Source organism: Cryptomeria japonica, chromosome 9 (assembly GCF_030272615.1).
Source record: "Cryptomeria japonica chromosome 9, Sugi_1.0, whole genome shotgun sequence".
Lineage (NCBI taxonomy): Eukaryota > Viridiplantae > Streptophyta > Pinopsida > Cupressales > Cupressaceae > Cryptomeria > Cryptomeria japonica.
In genome coordinates, this window is record NC_081413.1 from 477218103 (window position 1) to 477240709 (window position 22607).

Consider the following 22607-nt stretch of genomic DNA (forward strand, 5'->3'; position numbering starts at 1 on the left):
ACCATGGTGGGAGTAGGTACCCATAAAGATCCACTATCTACAATATAGAGATCTGACCGGTTAAGGTCTACAACATTTGGTTAGGGGAACATCTTGTTAGAAGTGTCTAAGCCTAGTTAAGAGCTTTACAAAAAGGTTTGTGAGGACCAGTCCTATTAGGAGCTACCCAAGTTACATGGATTTTTAAACACAAGTTAATGTGTCACCTGTTTAGAGGATTTAATGATCAGACCTGTTAGGATCCGACTGCACCCTATTAGGAGTGACCTTGTAAGAGGATTTTCTTGTTGTAACTATTAGGGAGACAAAAAGTAAAAATGATCTCAGTATACCACCTTCAGTGTCTGATAAGATCCACTTCAAAACATTCCAACATCACATATACTTCATCTCTCAACTCCTTTGATCACCTCACTACCAGAAATACAAAGTTCGCTAATGATCTTTCACACTTTCAAGCTCATACACATATATCGTTTCATACCTCATCACACATTTAAAATCATCATTAGGTCAGCTAGAACCTTGTTACAATTCTCTAGGTTCAATGCATCTAGATAATCTTGCATTGTACGCCTTAGTTATGTCGGCCGCCGACATAACAAATTCAATTCTATGTCATTTTACCAATTTGAGTGATTTTCATCGCTACTAATTAAGTCATAGTTAGAATACCTCTCTGTCAATCAAATCTCATTCATATGATCAAATCTTCATGTGCGGTCATGAACATAACTTCATCTACCAGCCTTCACTGTTTCTGTAAAACCGCATCATCTCATTCTTCATAGATTTCATGTACCGGTTGTCAGAATATAACTTTGTCTGTCTTTTACTGGTTAAAGTCCCAATTATCGATTCTGATATAACTATCTCTGCTTACCAATTAAGCCTTATCGGTTGACCTATAGGACTTAGATGACTGTAAAAACATAGTTTCCATCAATGACAAAATACAACATAGTCATCATACAAAATTCTAATCAAACATGTACTGGTTGCATCAAGCAAACAAACAATTACCGGTTTAGATAAAATGATCAAATGCCAAAAAAGACCCTATTGTTGGCATTTGCATGAAGAATGCATTAATGAAATGTTATGTTGTCATTGATGTCAATTAACCGGTAATGATATTGTTGTAATGTTGTTTTGTAACCAGTAGGAAGAGCTAGTTAAAGGAAACTGTAACCGATAGGTAATTTTGTGGAGTGAACCGGTATTGCTAAGTATTGGAGAGTTGAATCGGTAAACCCTACCTGTTGATTTGATAAACCCTAACCGATTAAGTTTGGTGAATTGGTTATATTGGTTTATGATCTGATGGTGAGCGATAATGATTATGACACATATGCATATTGTATGAAGAGAGTTTCAAAGTTTTTTTGGCACGTTGAGGTAATGGTTTTTGTCTTGGGAATGAGAAAGTATATTGCATGTAATGCAAAGTGCATGATGAGTTACTAAGTTCGATGAAGTGGTGATCAAGGAGCAGTCGAGGATTTCTTGAATGATGTTTAGAGATTGTTATGTAATCCAACGGTCATACTTGAACCAACTTGTTTGTAATCTCTATGTGAATTAGGTTTCTGTTGTGTTACTGACCTAGTGATTTGTTTATAAGGTCTATGAGTTGTTTTGTTTCAGAGTTGGCAAAGCTTTAGTTGAGTGTGTGGTTGCCAAACCGAATGATGTATCTACAGTTTCAGTAAAGACATATAGGAGTATGAAAAGGATCTGAACAAGCAAGTGTAGTGCTATTCAAACAGATCAACAAACTCCTGTTGTTTTCTAACAATTACAACAGATTGAAATCCCCTAACTAGGTAAGCTCTAACAAGCCTGGTGCTATTCAAATCCTCTAACAAGGTGGTCCATTAGCTTGGATTTCATATCCTCTATTGAGGTTACTCCTCATAGGGTATTGCTTCTAACAAGGCATTATAGTCAATCCCTTAACTGGGTGGTCCCTAACAGGATATGTTCTTAACAGGACTTTTTGTAAAGCTTTAACAGACTTGTCTCCTAATAGGGAAAACTTCAGAAGAGTTCAGATAGTTATCTTGCGAGTCTCATCTCACCATGGTTTTTCCCATTTGGGTTTCCACGTCAAAAATATTGTGTCAAGTGGTGAATATTTTTGTGGTTATATTTTCTATGGTTGATTTGCTTAACTACTTAATCCACTTTGATAAGTCATGATAACCGACAACAATATGAAATGAAGTTTTATTTATGTTAGTAAAATTATTTGGATGTTTGTGAGTTTCAAGTTGTTTACTGTTAATCTGTTGTAATAGTCAACTGGTTTAACTTGCCAGTTTAATCTTGACAATGATATTACATTGATAGTTCTAAGTTTACTTTGAGAAGTTGATTTTGAGATTAGTGAAGTTATTATTAGTTTTTCTATCTACTGATTCACTCCCCCTCTCAATAGTTGACCGGATCCTTATTATTTCATCATACCATCACCTATTGCATTGTGGTTCCTGTACAACAACTATCAAAAGAGTAGCTACAACATTAGCCATAACTTTGCTCTTCTTATATCCTTCCATGGACATGCCTATGAAAGTACCAATATGAGGGCTCAAAGTAGATTCTTTGAACTAAGTCATTGTATTTCAGTCATCAGTGAGTGCGGAACACATATTAGAAAAGTTTTGATAGTGATTAAGAGATAACTTCTCCCTCAATGTCAAAAATTTCCAATGAACATTCTTTGCAGGTCACTATTTGGCAAGGAAATGGGGATCCTGATAGAGATATATTGATACCGATAAATGAAATATGTAACCTTCTAATTCATCTTTTGTTTAGAATGAACAAGATCTATGATGGTGACCCTTCTACCAATGTTATCTTAGAACCATTGGAGGAATAGATCCATAAGTTGATCAAATGTTTGGATGGAGTGATCTGGAAATGAGCTATACCATTCCAATGCATTCCCCTTAAGAGAACGTGGGAGTAGCTTGAGAAGGAAAAATTATAGACAATGATGATCACTACATATGGTCATGAACAAATCAATGTGTATATTAGGGTCTCTATCACCATTGAAACAATTGAACTTCAATGACTCAGCCCCTGGGGAAGGATGTATTAAGGATAGTGATATCAAGTGGGCTCTTGTGGTAATAGGCAAGCATCGAAGATTGGCCAGAAGTGGACGTAAAGTTTATGAGCTGCAACTATAATTATCCCATATTCTGCAATATGGTATTTAAGACAAAATTAGTAGGCAAACGAGGAGGAGGGGCACCATGTGTACCACCACCTCCACCAACACTAGCATGAGGATCGATACCACCACTAGGGATAACACCAGCACCTGGACTAGCGCTGACAGAAGTGGTATACCCTACAAAAAAAGTGGTAGTGGAACTAATAACAATGCCAATGTAACCCAGGGGAATGGTAGAAGCATTGATGTTAGGGATGGTGAAGTCAACCATATGCACTATCATCCCAAGTATATAAACACCAAGCTAAGAACCACAAGTGTTAGACTAATTATCCTAGGGAGAAGTACTGACTAAGGGCATATGATTCTTAATGATCAAGGAAAATGCTCTCAACATCTCCAAGCCTCTTCTTTATGAGATTAGCATGTCTCTCAAAGTGTTCACAACATTTCTATCCTGAGGAAGAACATTCTCCTGGTTTAGAAAACCCTCAAAGTCCCTCAAGTTTTCTTCTAACATGTTAATCTAGTCAAATTCAATAGTGACAACAAAGTCATGATCAATGGAAGGAGGAGAAGGCAAAGGAGAATTCATCGGGGTGTTATTTTGAGAATATGATTGCAAACCAAACACTAAAAGAAATGATGATGAAACTGGTTTCATGTCAATTTCACCAAAATATAGAGGACAAGATTTGTTACCCTTGAATTAATGAACTTCGAGGAACAAACTGACCTTCGTTCTACCTCACTTAAACTGGTGCTAAAGGTGAGCTAGAGGATGAAGAGTACAAAAATATACTAACAATCTATAGGCAAGGCTTTTGAACGACCCTATTAAGCTTATGTCTTCAAGACGAGCACACGGAACTAGGACACAAGCATGTCACGCTAACATCATGTACATACAGAGCACAAAGACTGTATGGAAGACATAAATGTGATTGTACGACTAAACAAATGATATTATAATAAACAAGCTAAATAAGACATCATACATAAAGTTGAAAGAAAGTGAGAAAAAGGTGGCTAGAAGCTCACAAGTGGTCCATGATTGAAGCCTCCCACTAAATGAGCTTCTCTCCTCAATCAAAACCCTACCCAAAAGAAATGGAAGAAAATGTTGGGGGTTATGTTTATAATTCTACCTTAGTCAGACCCCCGTTTTGGTGTTTCCACCTACATGAACAACCCAAATAGTAGCAACAATTGAAAGGAAAATGATAAAGATAGAAGATAGATAGATAGACAAGATAGTAAGTATGCTAAATAGAAAATAATGGATACGATGCTATGAAATATGAATGAGAAAGTGAAGATAACTTCTCTTCAACAACCAAGAAGATGACACTTGAAGGAGTGAAGTCAAGCACACCAAAACCTCTTGAAGCGGTAACAATGGTGGATAACAAGTGTTGAAAGAACTTGTGAGAGATATAGAAGATATTCCAAGAGCTTAATTTTTTTTCCAAATGATCCATAGATCCTTGTAAAATCCCAAAATGTATGAGACATAGACCTCAAAGAGGAATCCTAACATTGGTGGCCACAAACAGAGGTGTTACAAACTCTTTCAAGTGCAAGCATAACACTCAAATGACCACCTATGAACAAAAATATTCACAGGATGCTAGCGTGATGCACAAACATTTTGCAGTGTGTTAGAGTCTATCAGTCAATTGGTCAGCATGTTCGATAAAAGCCAAGTTCTAAGTTGACAAGGAAATCCATGTGGACAAAAGGACAAATGGGTGACGAATGACTTCAATCAGCTTAAAGTAAAGGCTCTTATCTGACGTGGAATTGTATGTGATGCAATTTAAGATGTTACATTTATAGAGCTTTTATACCATGTTGAAGTCACTAAAAGGACTTATAAGAGTTAAAATCACCTACAACTCCAAAGGAACCTTCTACACAAGAGAAAGGCAATACAAATTTTATAATACAAATTTATACTCATACAACAATATACAATACAAATAAATAGGCATAGAAAACTCATGTATATATAGGCAATGGTGAGACATAAGAAAACGTTATGTTATGGCAAGTGTTGAGATCTTATGAATTGAGACAAAAAAAAATTCCCTAAAGTAAAGCCAACTAAATAGGTATCATAAGGATCTAAAAGGGAAATTAGTTGGTTAATCTACTTGTAGACACCTAAAATTGTCATGTCTAATTAAATAAATATTTTATCTATTTAATTATCTTTAGCCTTATTCTTCGATTAATTAAATAAATCCTTATTTATTTAATTAATTCATTTATCCTCTTCTAGCCTTATTTCTCATTTAAATAAATACATTTATTTATTTAAATTATCCTTTTCCTAAATTAAATAAATATCTTATTTATTTAATTGATCCCACTCCTTCTATTAATTAAATAAATCTTTATTTATTTAATTAATTCATTAACCTTTTCTACCCATGACACATGTCATTCATCTCTTAATTCATACACTACCTACCCCTTTCATTATTTTATTATTTCTTTTACCTACCCTCTAATCATAGCCGACCTCCTTTTACACCTCTCAATCTTATCCCTCCATTTCATATAGTGTCTTCTATATAAAGAGATGCTTCCTTCATTATCAACCCTAATCAATCTATGCATCCTCATTATGCATTCCCCTCTGTTGACTACTTGACTACACTACACTTTTGAACATAGGCGATCCTACTTGCAACCACATTTCTGTTCTTTGTTGAGCTCTTGTGCACATAAAATCTGAGAGCAAGTATATCAAGCAAAATCAATGGAGATAGGAAGAATGGAGATCCAAACCCTATTGGACATGTGATGGTATAATCTTTGTGATTTCATTTGATTTGCATTGTCTTAGGTAATCTTCATATGTTATGGTGGATCTTTTTTGTTGTTAGGCTAGGGTTTTGTGGTTGAATTCATTTAGCCTTTCAATATCATTATTATTGTTATCCATTTTCACCATATACATTTTGGCACACCTCGTGGGACATGTATTTTTGTTAGATCTATGTTTTTTGTAGATTTTTCTAACCCTATATTGTTGTTTTGTAAAACAATTTGGAGAATAATCTTGTGCAGCTAGGGTTTTGGACACAAAATCAAGATCTTGGAGAGATTTGATCATATCTCACAAATGGCTTGGAAATTTTGCACCAAATTGTTTTTGCATGTTGAATAAAGTATCAAGAGCTCTCAATCCAAAATTTAGAATTTTTGGAGCACATTTTCATTGTCTATGATTTTTTTATGATTTTTAATAAAAAATTAATTTTGAGAGAAAATGAGAGAATTTTTTGGATTTTCTTACATTTTTGGAAATCTCTCATAATTATACATAGGATCTATTCTTTTTGATTTTAATTTTTATGCAAAATATTTCCCTAAAAATTGGATCTTTAAAAATTAGGGTTTTTCCTTATTTTGATCAGATCTCACAAATGGCTTTGAATTTTGGCATAAATTTTTTTGGACAGGTCAGGAAAGGTATCAAAAAGATTCAGTAAAAATTTCATATTTTTTGGATCCTTTATTCAATTTATATGAATTTTTTATGAGTTTTCATAAAAAAATAATTTTGAGAGCAAATTAGTGAATTGTTTGGATTTTATTACATTTTTGGAAATCTCTCAGAATTATACACAGGATTTGTTCTTTGTTATTTTAAATGTGATGCAAAATCATTCCTCAAAAATCAGATCTTTGAAAATTAGGGTTTTGCATTATTTTACTCATATCTCACAAATTGTTTGGATTTGTTGCAGAAATTTTTTTATGAAGATTTTGAAGACCACCAAGACTCTCCAGTAAAAAATTTAGATTTTTTGGATCTATTTTGCATTTTATATGAATTTTTCATTATTTTTCAGAAAAAATTAATTTTTGGAGCAAATTAGCAAATTTTTTGGATTTTCTTACATTTTTGGAAATCTCTTGAAATTTTACAAGTGGTCTTTTTTTATGATGAATCAGATCTTTGAATTGGTCAATAAAATGCATTGTTGAAGGCCCCTATTTCACAAAGTCTTTTGGATCTAAAATTTACCTAACTTGTGTGCTTGCAGGAAGGGGTGATTATCTCAAACAATCCAAACTACTAATAAATCTTTGTTGCAGGTCCTTGGCAAGGGTTTTTAGATTTTTATTGTGTGCCTTATTTTCATAGACTAGCAAACACTTCAATTGGTGCACTAAAATTGAATCATTGTCTTTTGTGCCTTGAGCAATAGGCTCTTTTTGTTTAATCTTTAGAGGGTCTATCTTCCCATGTGGTCATTAGGACTACTAGTGAGAAGAGAACGACCCAAGTGGTAGTGAGGAAAACCCACCTATTCCAAACCACTATAAACAACTGTATTCATGGTGAAACTATGGATAACGTGTGCTGATTAGTTCATACCGACACTATGTCTCCCCATAAACCTGTTTGATCAAATTTATTTGATTAGTTGTAGGGTGTAACCCCTACTGGTTGGGAGCCTTCTATATTTACAGAGCTGAAAGTGCCACATGTATGGCCACATGAGCGGATGCCCTTACTAGCACCTTTTTGTTTTAGAATCCAAAATCCTTCTAATTGTTGGGGCAGGAGGTCGGACCTCTGGTAGTGGCCCACACACATATGATTCTTAGTAGAGATACAAAGTTCGCCATGGGAAGATTTCATGGGGACTGATGCTTGGCTGACCCAAGAAGTGAGTGTCGAGGGTGGAGCCAGTGAGGTCAAGCATCTAAGTATCCACTCTGAATAGCGTAGCCTCAAGGGAAACTCCATGTGGGATCAACAACTATTGTCTTGGCCAGCCATAAGAATTGTGTTTGACTTATTTTAAACATTCAAGACCAAACAGCAAAACATTGTGTCTTTTGTGTCTTCAAGTGTATGCAAAACATTTTTACATCAAACAACACACTTTTCTTGGAGTCATTTTGAGTCTAAACACTTGCAAACATTGAGTTCTCATCAAAATTGTGTCCTCTTGTCACGAAAAATAGTCAAACATTTAGATTTGGTCACAACCAACAACTTCACAAATTGGAAAAAATTTACAGTCCAGCAAACAAGAGCAATCAGTTTCGGAATTCTTGAGCTTCCTAGGTTGTTTCTCCAGGTTTTCATCTAGCATTCAACTTGTCTTTGGGTCTCACAAAGTCCATCATTGCTTTACATCTTGCATTAAATTTACATTTGTCTAAACTTGAGTCAAAAGGTCACTTGCTTGTCCTCATCATACTTTGTCAACACACTACATACAACAACATTTTGCTAAGTGGTCCCTCATCAAGGTCTATCACCTTTGGGTCTCATTTGGTCTTACTTAGAGTCAAGGTCAACTTACCTCATCAAGAAAAACTATCCTCTCTTTGGAAGTCACACCTACTCTACTACATACATACTTGGTCTTACACTTTCGACATTGCAAGTACACTTTAGATTCATTTGCATTCCATCCAACCCTTGGTCTTCCATACTTTTTCCATTTTCATCTAGTCTCACACATCTCGGTCAATACCTAGTTCATGGTTGAAACCCGTCTTCAAAAATCTAGGAGAGAAACTAAAGAGGCTCAAGAGTCTGCAAACATGAGTTCTTATGAGTATGACAATGATATCTTTTTCAATTCTGATCATACTACATTACCTGACATGGATGCCTATAGAAACATTCCAAATGTTGAGAACATGGACACTACAAACAACAATGATACACACAATGATGATATGGACAACTTTTCAGTACATTCAGCAGATGTGGAAGAATCCATTATGGATCCCTGTTTCAATCGATTGGTTGAAGAAATAATGAGGAGGGATAGACAATACTTCTTACAAATGATGGCACAAAGTGGAGCCAAGATACCTCATGATTTTGACATGTCTCAAATAATGGAAAATTGACCTTTGCAACAACCTCACTCCAACATGGATCAAAGGAGGCCTAATAGTGGAGGCAATAGAGGACCACACATGGTGCTTGAATCACCATCATCTTTGTTTCAAAAGCCAGAGGTCCCACATACACATGGTCAAGCATATGATACTCACCTTCGTAGACCATTATGGAAGTCTTATGCAGAGAAATATGCTCAACCACATACCAATGCTAAGGATCAACCACCAAAGAAATTGTATATTCAAAGGCATGCTCAAAATTTGGACACAAGGAAACCCTGCATCAAATTTGGGGGCAATACACTAGAACAAACTCATGACATGCCTATAGAGTATGGTATACATGGACAAAGCAGATATTCCATTCCTCACCATGACTCTATACCAAGTGGTCCCTATACACATACGCAACATCATTATAGACCTCCTCCATATGAACATGTGTATGATCAATACCATCCATACATGCAACATGCTCCTCCTCCACCTAGTGGTTCAGGCATGGGGTATGGTCCAAGAAGTCGGTCTCCACCTAAGAATAGTTTGGAGAAACAAATTAGGGACTTACAAAAGAAAATGGAGGACATAAATACACCAAAGCCAACATACACAATGAGAGACATATGTCCTTATCCATTTGACAAGAGCATTCCAATGTCTCCTTTTCCTACACACTTTGTGACACCTAAGTTTGATAAGTATAGAGGAAAAGGGGATCTTAAGGCACACATAAGACAATTTTTCATAGCTTGCATTGAGGCAGCTTCAGAAGAGACATATTTGATGAGATTATTCCCACAAAGCTTAGGTGATCAAGCTATGGAATAGTTCTCTCAACTTCTACCTGGTATTAAGCCATGGGGTGACTTAGCAGAGGCATTTATTCAACATTTCTCCTACAATATAGAGATAGACATATCAGTCACTACTTTGTGCAACACCAAGCAAAAAGAGGGAGAGTCTTTTGCATCATTTTTACAAAGATGGAGGAATCTAGCCAGCAGATGCTCTTGTGAAATTCCACAAAAACAAAAGGTAGAAATGTTCACCCAAAATGTTAACAAAGACATTGGCTATGATCTAAGGAAAGCTTGTTTGTCCACCTTCAAGGACGTCATTGAAAAAGGCTTAGTGACAGAAAAGGTCCTAATTGAACAAGGAGTCATTAAGATATTCAAGGAAAACAAAGATGACTTTAAAGGAAAAGACAAGCCAAGATTTTGGAATAAAAACAAGAACACAGTCAATGATGGTGTTGTTGATGCCAATACAATGCGACCCAAATTCATTTTTTCCGGATCAAATCAGGTGAATACTCAAACAACTTCTAAATCACGAAGGAAGTACACTCCATTGGGAGAACCACTTGAGTCAGTTTTCAAAAAGCTAGTGGCAAACAAGGTAATCACTATTCCAGATTTTCCTCCATATGAACCAAAGGTTAAACCAAATTGGTGGAATGATGATGAATATTGTGAATTTCATAAAAGCAAGGGACATAAGACAGGAAATTATCATCGACTGAAGAACATCATACAAGATCTCATTGATAAAGGTGACATTGAAATTGAAGGACACTCATCCAACCAAGAACATGAAATGTTTAAGGAACCATTCCCAAAGCATGACAAGGGAAAGTCTAAAGCCTCAGATGAGAAAACAAACTATACCAGAGCATCCTATAACTATGATTCAACTGTCAATCACATTTCAATGGACGATTTTCTCTCTACCATTATCATCAAGGACAAAATGCCTGAGAATTCTACCCAAAGACCCAAGATTGTCCTAAAAGGCATTGGATCTTCTTCCGAACCTACCTCCGAATGTAATGTTACAACTCGTCGAGGTAAATTCACTTTGCAAGGTGCTCCAGCTAAAAACACCACTTCCTCATTAGCCAAACCTGAGTAAGACCTTGTAGAATAGTTAGGGAAGACACCCGCGCTTATCTCAATCCTTGAGCTCTTACGCATATCCCCTGCACATAAAGCCATTCTTGACCAAAATTTGATAGACACTTCTGTCCCCACTAATCTGAACGTGGACCAATTTCAAGCAATGGTGGGATACCTTTCCACTCCACACTCCCTTACATTCATAGAATCAGATGACACATCTGTAAGTCAGCCACATAATGCATCTTTACACATTGAAGCCTTCCTACACAAGAACCGAATAAAATGAGTCCTGATAGATGGAGGAGCAGGTCTAAACATTTGTACATTGAGCACTATTAAACAATTGGGATATTCAGATAAAGTTGTGAATTCTACAAACAAAATTACCATAAAAGCATATGATGATGAAGAGCGTTCATCCAAGGGCACAGTCATTTTACCTCTCAGAGTTGGGCCAGTTACAAAGGATGTGGTTTGTCAAGTCCTTGATTTAGATCTCACATACAACATACTTTTGGGTCATCCATGGAATCATGATATGAGAGCAATACCATCTACATATTATCGATGTATCAAGTTTCCACACAATGGAGTTGAAGTGACCATCAAAGCTGACCCAAATCCATTCATATATTGCAACAATCTACGACCTAGATCAGAAATAACAATCCCAGTCAATCGACAAGCTATTCCTTCTTCAGCATATGTGGATCTAGAATCATTAAAAGCTTCTACATCAAAACAAGCAGAGCTAAAAGAAAAGTTCAAGATTAAAGACCTAGGATGTCGTGAGTATATCTTTCATGTTGATCAACTCCCACCATCTCCTAAGGTATTCAGTCGACAGGAACAATCTATAAATAATTTTGAAGGAATTGGATGTGAACCACCTAGTGTTGTGGCTACTAAGTCTGAATGCAAATCTCCTCTAGTGGTGCAAGCAACTCTTAATATCAATATTCCTAAGAGTGGATCCAACAAAGAATCTATTGAGCGTATCACCAACCCTCTTGAGAAATCACATAGCCTTACCATTTCATCCACTCATTCCATTTCTACTCCACTCCTAGACTTGGATCAACAAGAATTACAAAATCCCTTACTAATTGGGGATCATATATCAAGATTTGAAAAGAAAAATCTAAAAGTCAAAAATAAAGAAAAGTCCTTTAGTCCAGATCAAAATCAAAAGCTATTGGACTCTGCAAAAATCAAAGTCAAGGATAAAACTCCTATGAAGCAAAAAGAGCAAGAGTTGATCTCCCCTAATATCAAAATAAATGGGGGAAAAATTTCTAAAATTTTAAATCAAAAAGCATACTTGTTGATCCTAAGTCTCCATCATGCTATCCTACTCTCACTTCTTTTCACAATCACAAGCCTTCATCACTCATCCACTCGTTCCACACATCCTTTCCCTTCTGGCGATACATCATGGACCTTTAATGGAGCTTCCTCGAAGGACTTTGTTATCAGGGATGCCCAAACTTCTTTAGGTGACACGCATATGGGCTTATGTAGTCCACACATTAGTAATTCTATCTCAGTTTCTTCATCAAGGAAGACAGTCACTCAAGCTACACATCATTCAGTCAAGGAACAATGCAGTTACAATCATAAGGTTAAGCCTCACACATTTGAGGTAGGTGACTTGGTTCTTAGAGAAAATCCTAAAAATCAACAAGATAGAGAGAAGAAGGGAAAGTTCGAACCAAATTGGCTTGGTCCTTACATCATTACAGCAGCATATGGATCTGGGGCATATCAGCTCTCAACTACAGAAGGTGAACCTTTGGAGGATCCTATCAACAACATGCACCTTCATAGGTTCTACACATAGCTCTTTGGAATATCCTAATTCAAAATATACAAAAAAATAAAAAATTTCAAAAATACAAAAAAATAAAAAATTTCAAAAATACAAAAAAATAAAAAATTTCAAAAATATAAAAAAAATCAAAAATTTCAAAAATACAAAAAAAAATCAAAAAAATTCAAAAATACAAAAAAAATTATAAAACAAAAAAAATGGTTACTTGGTGAAAACCTGGCAAACAGGCGCATTGTGACACAAAAAAAATTGAAAAATCGAAAAAAGTAAAGAGAAATAATTTCGTCCAACGATGAAAACCACTTCGGTGGCGCCCTGGGCAAGTACCATGGTGAAAACTGGGTCACCAGCACCATGCGTAGAGACATTGCTCCTCCCTCCTTCAGGATTCACTTTCATCCTTTCACTTTGCACACACTCACAACCTATTCGTTCATAATAAACTTACCTATTCCCATCATGGCTTGTTATTGATCTACCCAAGATTGGTTAGCCATTCATAATAAACCTCCCTTTTCACCTCCCTTTCCATCCATAATAAATCAGATCCTATCTGTGGCTAAGGCAAATCCTACGTCTAGTGATGGGTGTGGAACTGAGAACATCACATGTTTCGAGGAGTACAGTTTCTTCCAGCTTCCTTCAGTCTATCCGCACACAATTCACAATAAAGCAACATTTGCATCACAGATCCACAATAAAGTTTCATCTTCTCTGCAATAAAGTATCAGTTTCATGGATTCAGTCAGTTTCAGATGAGACACAATAGCAACAATGGGCTTCAACAAATCAAATCTTTCAACAGACTCTGACAACATTATGGTTCAGTGCTATCTATCCTTTTTGTGAAAGTAAACATTGTGACCACAATCAAATAAGACTTATACAAGTGACAGGAGACACTAAACTTGAGGACTACAGTGGATGTCGGTGTCGAGTCTTTATTTTCTTTTGATTTTATCTTTTTGGTGACATGTCTTTTAGCTTTTCCAGGAGGTCTCTGACTAGAGATTCTATCTCCAGGATGTCTTTGACTAGAAAGGCAAGGATGGGGTATCGTCACCTATTTGTATTTGTTGTTTGTGGATTGTCTTTTAGTAATGCTATGACTTGTCCAAGGATATGAGGACATTGTGAGTCTAGTGTGAACTGGGGCATTCCTTGTTTGAGATTGTCTTATCTCCATGCAAACAGGTACAATGACTTTCTGGGTCGAACATATGCCTCGATTGTCATATCCTGTTTTGCCATAATAAAGCTCAATGATGATAACACACAAGAAGCTCTTTCACTTTCATATCTTCTGTCTTCCATCCCCCTTTCTTGATTGACTTCCATCATCCTTTTCGAGTTCGCGTAGCCTGCTATCACATGACTGAGTATAATGACACACCAAAAACATTTTGCATTTCATGTAGTTGCACCTGCATTACCACATGTAAGCATTTCATATATACATATAGATATCACAACTGCATCACATCCTGCACACAACACCTGTTAGCACAATTTACATTTGCATTATCATATTCATCTGCATTACATACATTCACATTTGCATCATGCATACATATATAAAACATAAAAGAACAAAAAAAAATATATTGCATTGCATCATATACATATTTGCATCCATATCATAAGCATCACATAAGAACATCTCATCACATAGGTACACATGCATATAGCTACCGCAAGGATGAATCATCTCACATATATATTAAAATCATAAGTGTCATGATACAATGATGTCAAAATCATATGGCTACAATCACCAGCAGGTGTCTACATCATCATACAAAAATGGTACAATACTGATACATAGGGAGCCCTCTACGGCTATGATGAATTCCCTCCCTCAGAGCCGGCTGGCCTCGATGGAGTCTGAGCCCTAGAAGGACCCGCCCCAAGATCATCTCTCCTGGCCCCTGTGTCCTCTGCAGCCACCCCTCGTGTCGCCCTATCTGGACAGAGGAACCCACTGATAACTCCTGCCAACACTGTTGGTAGTGCTAATCCTGTCCATGTCATGGTATCCCATGCCACATGTCCCACCCTCATCTCCAATCCCAGATCCTAGAACACTCATCTAAGGGCATCCCTGTCTCTGTCTCAATCGTACGGAATCAGCTCCCCATCAATCAGTATCCACAAAATGTTGTATACATCCTCCAGGGTGACTATCATCTCCCCCATCGGAAAATGAAAAGTGCAAGTCTCAGAGTGCCACCTCTCCACCAGTGCAGTCAGCAATCCCATGTTCGCCCGAAACTTAGGCACATACAGAATATGTCTCAATCCCATAGCCTCAATCGCAGCTCGGTCCTCGGTTGTCAACTCAGGTCACAACCTCTGAGTTGATGGGAATCTCTCCCATGACTCCAGCATAGTCAAATACTCCTACAGTCACACAAATCAATCATCTCAGTCCTAGTGACACTCACTGTTCATCACAAAGTGTTGCTTCTATCCTAGTGGTACTCCCTGTTCATCACAAAGTACTACGTGTTTGGCACTCCCTGTTCATCACAAAGTGCTGCTCACATTTGCACTCACTGTTCATCACAAAGTGCTGCTCATATTTTAGTACTCCCTATTCATCACAAAGTGCCTTGATCTATCCTATCCTAGGGCCTCTGCTTGAGTGAATCCTCTTGAGAAGTTTCCTAATTGGCAACGTATGTTCTATCACAGAATTGTCAATCCTAGCCCTATTTGTTATCCTAGTCTTCCCTAGAGGACTTACTTGAGTGTATCCTCTCAGCAGCTTATCCAATCGACAACGTATGTTCATCATGAAACTGCCAATTTGACCTAGAAGACACAAATTCACATTTTTTGACACAAACGTGCTTTCATGACATAAACGCTCTTTTAGACCACATAAACGTGCCTGGCACCAACGCAGACGCGCCTACACATTTTTGACATTTTTTGGATCCTATTCTAAGTGCATTTATTACTCTACCTAGCATGCATTAATGACAACAATAAATGCATCAAAGTACAAGGAGGTTTTGTGGTCCTTACTGGCTCTCCTACCTCTGCTGGCCTCTGAAATCAGCGAACGCGATCGAATCTGTGAGCCATTGCCATCACTGTTGACTGCTGCTTCTCTATCTCGCTCTGCACTCTGATCTCTTGGATGTGTGGATGACAATGAGGATGTTTTTCCCTCATGGTCTATCTTATAGACTACCCTAGCCCTAGTCTCTTGTGTCAGTCTTCGTTATCCCGTGACTTTGTCACTCTATCCTATCTTGTCATTCCTTTCTCGCCTTTCTTTCTTATCGAGAGATTGTCTATGATCTTTCCAAACATTTTCATCTAATCTCTCGAGGGGGCATATCATTCCCATCTTGGGGCAACTTTGTATCAGTTCATATTATCTTCTTTGAAACAATGCGACAAGCTGCATTGTCTCAAAGAGGGGCAAAATGTAGACACCCAAAATTGTCATGTCTAATTAAATAAATATTTTATTTATTTAATTATCTTTTGCCTTATTCTTCTATTAATTAAATAAATCCTTATTTATTTAATTAATTCATTTATCCTCTTCTAGCCTTATTTCTCATTTAAATAAATACATTTATTTATTTAAATTATCCTTTTCCTAAATTAAATAAATATCTTATTTATTTAATTGATCCCACTCCTTCTATTAATTAAATAAATCTTTATTTATTTAATTAATTCATTAACCTTTTCTACCCATGACACATGTCATTCATCTTTTAATTCATGCACTACCTACCCCTTTCATTATTTTATTATTTCTTTTACCTACCGTCTAATCATAGCTGACCTCCTTTTACACCTCTCAATCTTATCCCTCCATTTCATATAGTGTCTTCTATATAAAGAGATGCTTCCTTCATTATCAAACCCTAATCAATCTATGCATCCTCACTATGCATTCCCCCCCGTTGACTACTTGACTACACTACGCTTTTGAACATAGGCGATCCTACTTGCAACCACATTTTCATTCTTTGTTGAGCTCTTGTGCACATAAAATCTGAGAGCAAATATATCAAGATCAATGGAGATAGGAAGAATGGAGATCCAAACCCTATTGGACATGTGATGGTATAATCTTTGTGATTTCATTTGATTTGCATTGTCTTAGGTAATCTTCATATGTTATGGTGGATCTTTGTTGTTGTTAGGCTAGGGTTTTGTGGTTGAATTCATTTAGCCCTTCAATATCATTATTATTGTTATCCATTTTCACCATATACACTACTAATTTACATTGACACTAGATGGCAATAAAATCAATGTGAGGGAAAGATAATAATTTGGAAATAAGTTATGTCAAATAGTGTATTGTAAATAATTTTAATAAGTTGGGCCACCAAGTAAAAAAATGTTATCACATCAATGGCTATATGGTACTTGTCATATATTATAGACAAGATCTCAATTTCTATATCCATGCAAACATAGAAAAGCAGTATTTGTACATGAAATCTATATTACATTTAATCTACATAATCATCAAATTTGACCTTTGTATGTCTTGGTTATTAAATGTCATGATAATAAAGGAAAGAGAAGAATATTTCTTGTACACATCACTATAATATTGACAAGTCATATTCCATTGTCTTGTTACTAGCATAGGATTGTGATGTTTGTCTATAGGTTAGCCTACACAAGGGCCACAACACACCTTTGAAAACATAACTATATATGGATTCTATGTGGAAAATTTGATCAACTTATAATTTCAAAATGAGTATTTGATAGTAATAAAAAAATGGCCTAAAAAATAAGTGAGGAAAAAATAGTAATGGTGGATATTATTTAGATTTGTAATGTATATTATAAACTTTAGGCACCTACACTCTTATCACAAATCATATACTTTGGAAAAAATATTCAATTTAAAAGTTTAGTAGAATCATGGTTAGATTATTTAACTAGTGCTAAGCTAAATATTGGTTAAAAAATATGGGAATTTAATGTCCCAAGTATGGATTGTTAGGCCCAATATGGAAAGCTAATGTGCTGAGAGGGTAGGGGTGAATCAACACTTCAAATCTTTTCTTGAACAATAACTTTACTATTAAGCATAAACCAAAAACTGCCGTAACACAATATAATTCTAAAACAAATAAATAACAATCATACATGATTCACTCCATAACACATATATTTTGGTTACGCAGAAACTCCTAGTTAGAGAGAAAAACTGCGGTGGGGATGGCACCCACAACTTCACTACTGCAATAAGAAAGGTTGCTCGGTTAGAGCTACATGTTTAGCTATTTCTGATAGCTTACCTTGTTAGGAGTATCAAGATCTTAAGATCTACCTTGCTAAAGGATTTTACAACACTTAAACTAAATGTTGCACCTGGTTAAAGGTTTTACAATTTACAGACTTTGTTAGAGTCTTTTACCCTGTTAAAGGTTTCTCTTACAACTCAAAATATTACAATAAAAACTTTACAAATATCTACAACTTTACATCTGAAATGTTATAGCAGATTCTATGTGCTCAAAATGAAATTACCTTGCTTATAGCATACCTCGGTAACCCATAAAATAACTCGTTAAAACTTTCTATTTACTCTGTTCCTTGACTATTCTCTAAAATCCTTCTCGGTGACCTCTGTGTATCTGTAATAGTCATAACACTCAATGCTTTCCCATGATTTTTCTTTTCACATATGTTTGTCTTCACACTCACATGTCTTGCTTCTCATTCATACACACATACATACTTGATCCTCAATTCATGCTGTATAAATAGATCTCTTATGATGGTGATCTTGTTCATGCATCGATCTTACAAACAAGATTCATCAAATGAATAACTATACAAAATATTTCATTGGATAGATGACCTCAAGATCATACAAAATCTTTAGTGCAATTTCCAATGTGATAACGGTTCCTTGTTCCTCGATCTTTGTAACACATTTCCCATATGTGTCTAGGTTCAATGAATCTAGTAACATGTTTCACTTGGTGTGTATCAACTCAGTATACCATCTTTGTTGCTCGGTAGTCATAGAGTGTTACTCGGTAGACAACTCGGTGTATACTAGACTCTGTGACTTGTAACTTCTGTAACTGACTGCTCTGTGCTTACCAACTAAGAATTTTGGTAGTAATAACCGACTAGAGTATATAGAATGACTTTGGATATAAAACTAATGACAACTTAGTAAATAGTAACAATCTCCCCTTTTGACATTAGTTTTGAAATGTTTGACAAAACTCCTTTCAAAGTCATAACTCAAAATCTATATACTTACAAAATTTGACTAAACTGATAGTATATACAATAGTCAATAAATAGTATACTCAGATACACTCCCCTTATCAATATACTGTACATAATTTTGATTTTAAAAGTTCGGTGATCAATGTTCTGTGTTTACTGCACTTGTTCTTTTCTCTTTGATCACTGCTCGGTGTTTACTACTCCCCTGTCAAATTCAACTGTGCATTTGGATACTCTATTCTGCTTGGTATACTCCCCCTATATACTACACTCCCCCTTTGATACTTTGATACTATACTCCCCCTTTTTGACAAACATCAAAACTAGTTACCATTCGGTGGAGGCAACTGGTCAAAAATGGATTTATACTTTGTCCTTGCATTGGCGAGAGTGGTAGAGAGGGCATCCTTGACACTATCCATGAGTGAATTCTGAGTTGTAATATCAGCTAACAGTGAAATCAGTCCATCTAAAGTGCTTCCCTCTGGCTGAGTAGATAGGGAGGTAGCCTTGTTGATCTGTTCTTGGATGGAGGACAAGTGTGGAATGAATAAAGTTTGAAGAGTCATAATGTCCATCCTTATTTTGTTCTCTTCATTCCTAAGTTCCATTTGTTGAGCCATGAGCATTTTTAACTTGGTATAGAAATTCTTAATCGAATTTGGCTTAGTGGTCAACTTATTGGAGAGATCGGTGATCTCTTTCTCAATCACTTCTGTTTTATGCTTGATATTTTTAATGAATAAAGAGAATGCATAGAGCTTTTGAAACAAATAAAGAATATGCTTAAGTTGAGGGGACAACTCAGCTATGAATCCAACAAGTTTAACTTTACCTACAACAATTGCTTTCTACACTTCTTCAACCATTTTTGCAGTTAGCTCTTTATCCTTCAGCTTGCTGAGGTATTCAGATGCATCTACTCCTGATGCTTCTAATTGAGTGAGGAGTTCATCTAGTTGAATATGGATGGCTGCATCTTTTGTCATTGTAGCTTTAGGTAGCATATCTGTTAATAGTGCTTTGACCTTCTGAAGTACTCTATTTTTCTTTTGTATAGCCATTTGTCTCTCTTGTTCTGCTTTGGCTTTGCATAGTTCACCAAATTTAATTAGTGCTTGCCCTTTTAATTTGGATATGTCTACATTCGGCAACACATTTGGTTTTGACAAATCTATCTTGGAACTATGCTTTTTCATTTTCTTTTCTTTAGAGGAGGAGGATTTCATCGATTGAACTAATACAATGGCTTGGGAGGCTTGTTTACCCTCGGTAGGTTGCTCAGTAGAGGCAACACTTTTATCAATTTCTTTAGCCTCAGAGGTAGCCTTCGGTGAATCCTTGCTCGGGGTCTCAGTTGTAACATTTTCAGTACTTGAAGGGGCTTGAGAAGTCTGTTCCCCAGTGGTCTAAGAAGTAGATTCTCCTTTGGTAGACTGTTGACCCCCTTTCTCTTGATTAGTATCCTTAGGATGCTCGGTTGGGACTTGTTGAGTGACCGGAGGATATGACTTGACTTGTTCCAAAACTAATTCACTGGATACCAGTTTGGCATAGGCATTGCCTTCTATCATTTCTTGTCCCCGATCCTTAGAAGCCATGACATCCTCATCTAATTGAATAGTTTCAGCAGGATCTTGTTCGGTGATGTCAACTATTTCAACTTCACTTTGAGGTTCAGCATGGGGTTCATCATTCTTGAGTCGGAATATTTCTTGCCATTTTTCCTTAGTTTCATTCTCGACTTCAAGATAAAGACCATTCATCATTTTCAATGCTCTCTTCTTTACTTGAAAGTTTGTCTGTGAGATCTTTAAATGTCCTTTAATGTCATCTACCAACATGTCTGGAAAGAGATGTACCAAAACTCTTTCTCTAACCTGTTTCTTCGAGTCCATAGCATATTGCCACCTAGTGTCAATATGTGAATACAATGTTTTAGGAAGGAAATCAGTCACTTCCAATGGGACTATTCGGAATTTAAGTTGTGTACATACTACTGCTTCTTCTATTTGCCTCTTTTCATCTTCATTTCTGGAATCATATTTCACATATCTAAAAGCTCCAAATCCACCATATTGTTTCAGGTTAGCACAAAAATTATCAATGCTATGTACATCTTCCTTTTGACTCTTAACAATCTGAAATTTGCTTGCGTCTTAAGACTCTGTGTCACTTGACTCTTTGCTCAAAATGAGTCTCTGAAGCATTTTCTTATAAGTCCTTGTGACCTTAGGCATTGCGACATTTTTCTGCTTCTTACTGGGTGACATTGTAGATGGTCTAGTATTAGGTCGCTTTGTTGGAGGAGTCGGTGATACTTGTGATGAGTCCTGTTTCTTCCTTTTCAAAATTTTGCCTTTTGGCAACTCGGTGCTCAAAGTAACAACAACTTCATGAGCTTCAGATTCTTCCTCAATTGCAAGTAGTTCACTCTTGACAGGGGTGGAGGAAGAACCTTCTCCAAATTTCTCAATTAACACTTTAATCATTTTAGTTGCTTTCCTTGTAGCCTTAGGTACTACAATGCTCATCTTAACTTTTTCTTTAACCTCTTCATAGGTTCCATACCTAATTTTTGTAGCATGCCTTGGAAGTGCAAGAAAGGCATCTATCTATTGTTGTGAAATGTCAAAATCAATCTCATAACCCATAGGTGGCAAAGATTTAGTTCTTGATTCCACCACATTGACATAGCAATAGTCAGTGTCTACTTCAAAGCATATATCATCCTTGTATTTCTCCACTAACTTGGGTGGAACCCTATACCTGTTATGCATCTTTTCTTGAAACTTGCTAAAATAATCATCCATAATTTCATTGAAGTTATCACCTAGTTGTTTGATGAAGTCATTGATTTGATGGGTGATTGGTCGGTGTAGCTCCCAAACTACATTACCGACAGATGGAAAGAATTTCTGAAAATAGAAAAACATGCATACCAAGAGTGATCCAAACTTCAGTGTGTTAGCCGAGTTGTTCTTCTTCGGCTTCCTTATGGTGTTTAGATTTTCAAACAGATTTTTCAACAACACTTTGCATAGATCAATCTTCATGCCTTTCTTCACAATTTTATAGGCTAAATCGACAGCTGCACATGGTACATTGTTTTCCTTTGTCGATCCGATTGAAAGAAACAATAACCTATGACTCTAATTGCAAACTTTAGCTCTGCATCTATGACATTGTTTAGTTTCAGACCTCTACAATCAGATTCAACTCCGGTTAAAGTGATCAATTCTTTCTGTGAAATCATTTTTTGAGCTCGGGCATGGTCAAAAATAGGGTAATCGATTATCAAGTGAATGATTTCCTTGATGATTTTGAATGGTTTCTCCTCTAACCACATGAAGTCATCAAGAACTCTGCTCAGAACAAACTTGACCCATTGGGGTTTGAAGACACGAGGATAGGTTAGGGCTTCGGTCAATCCCTTGACTTTAATGTGCTCAAGCTTGTTATCTAGTTTTCCATCGGTACACAATTCATCATATGTGTCCTTGATCTAAACATGACCTAGTTCCTCAACACAACATTTGGTGAAAAATCTAATATC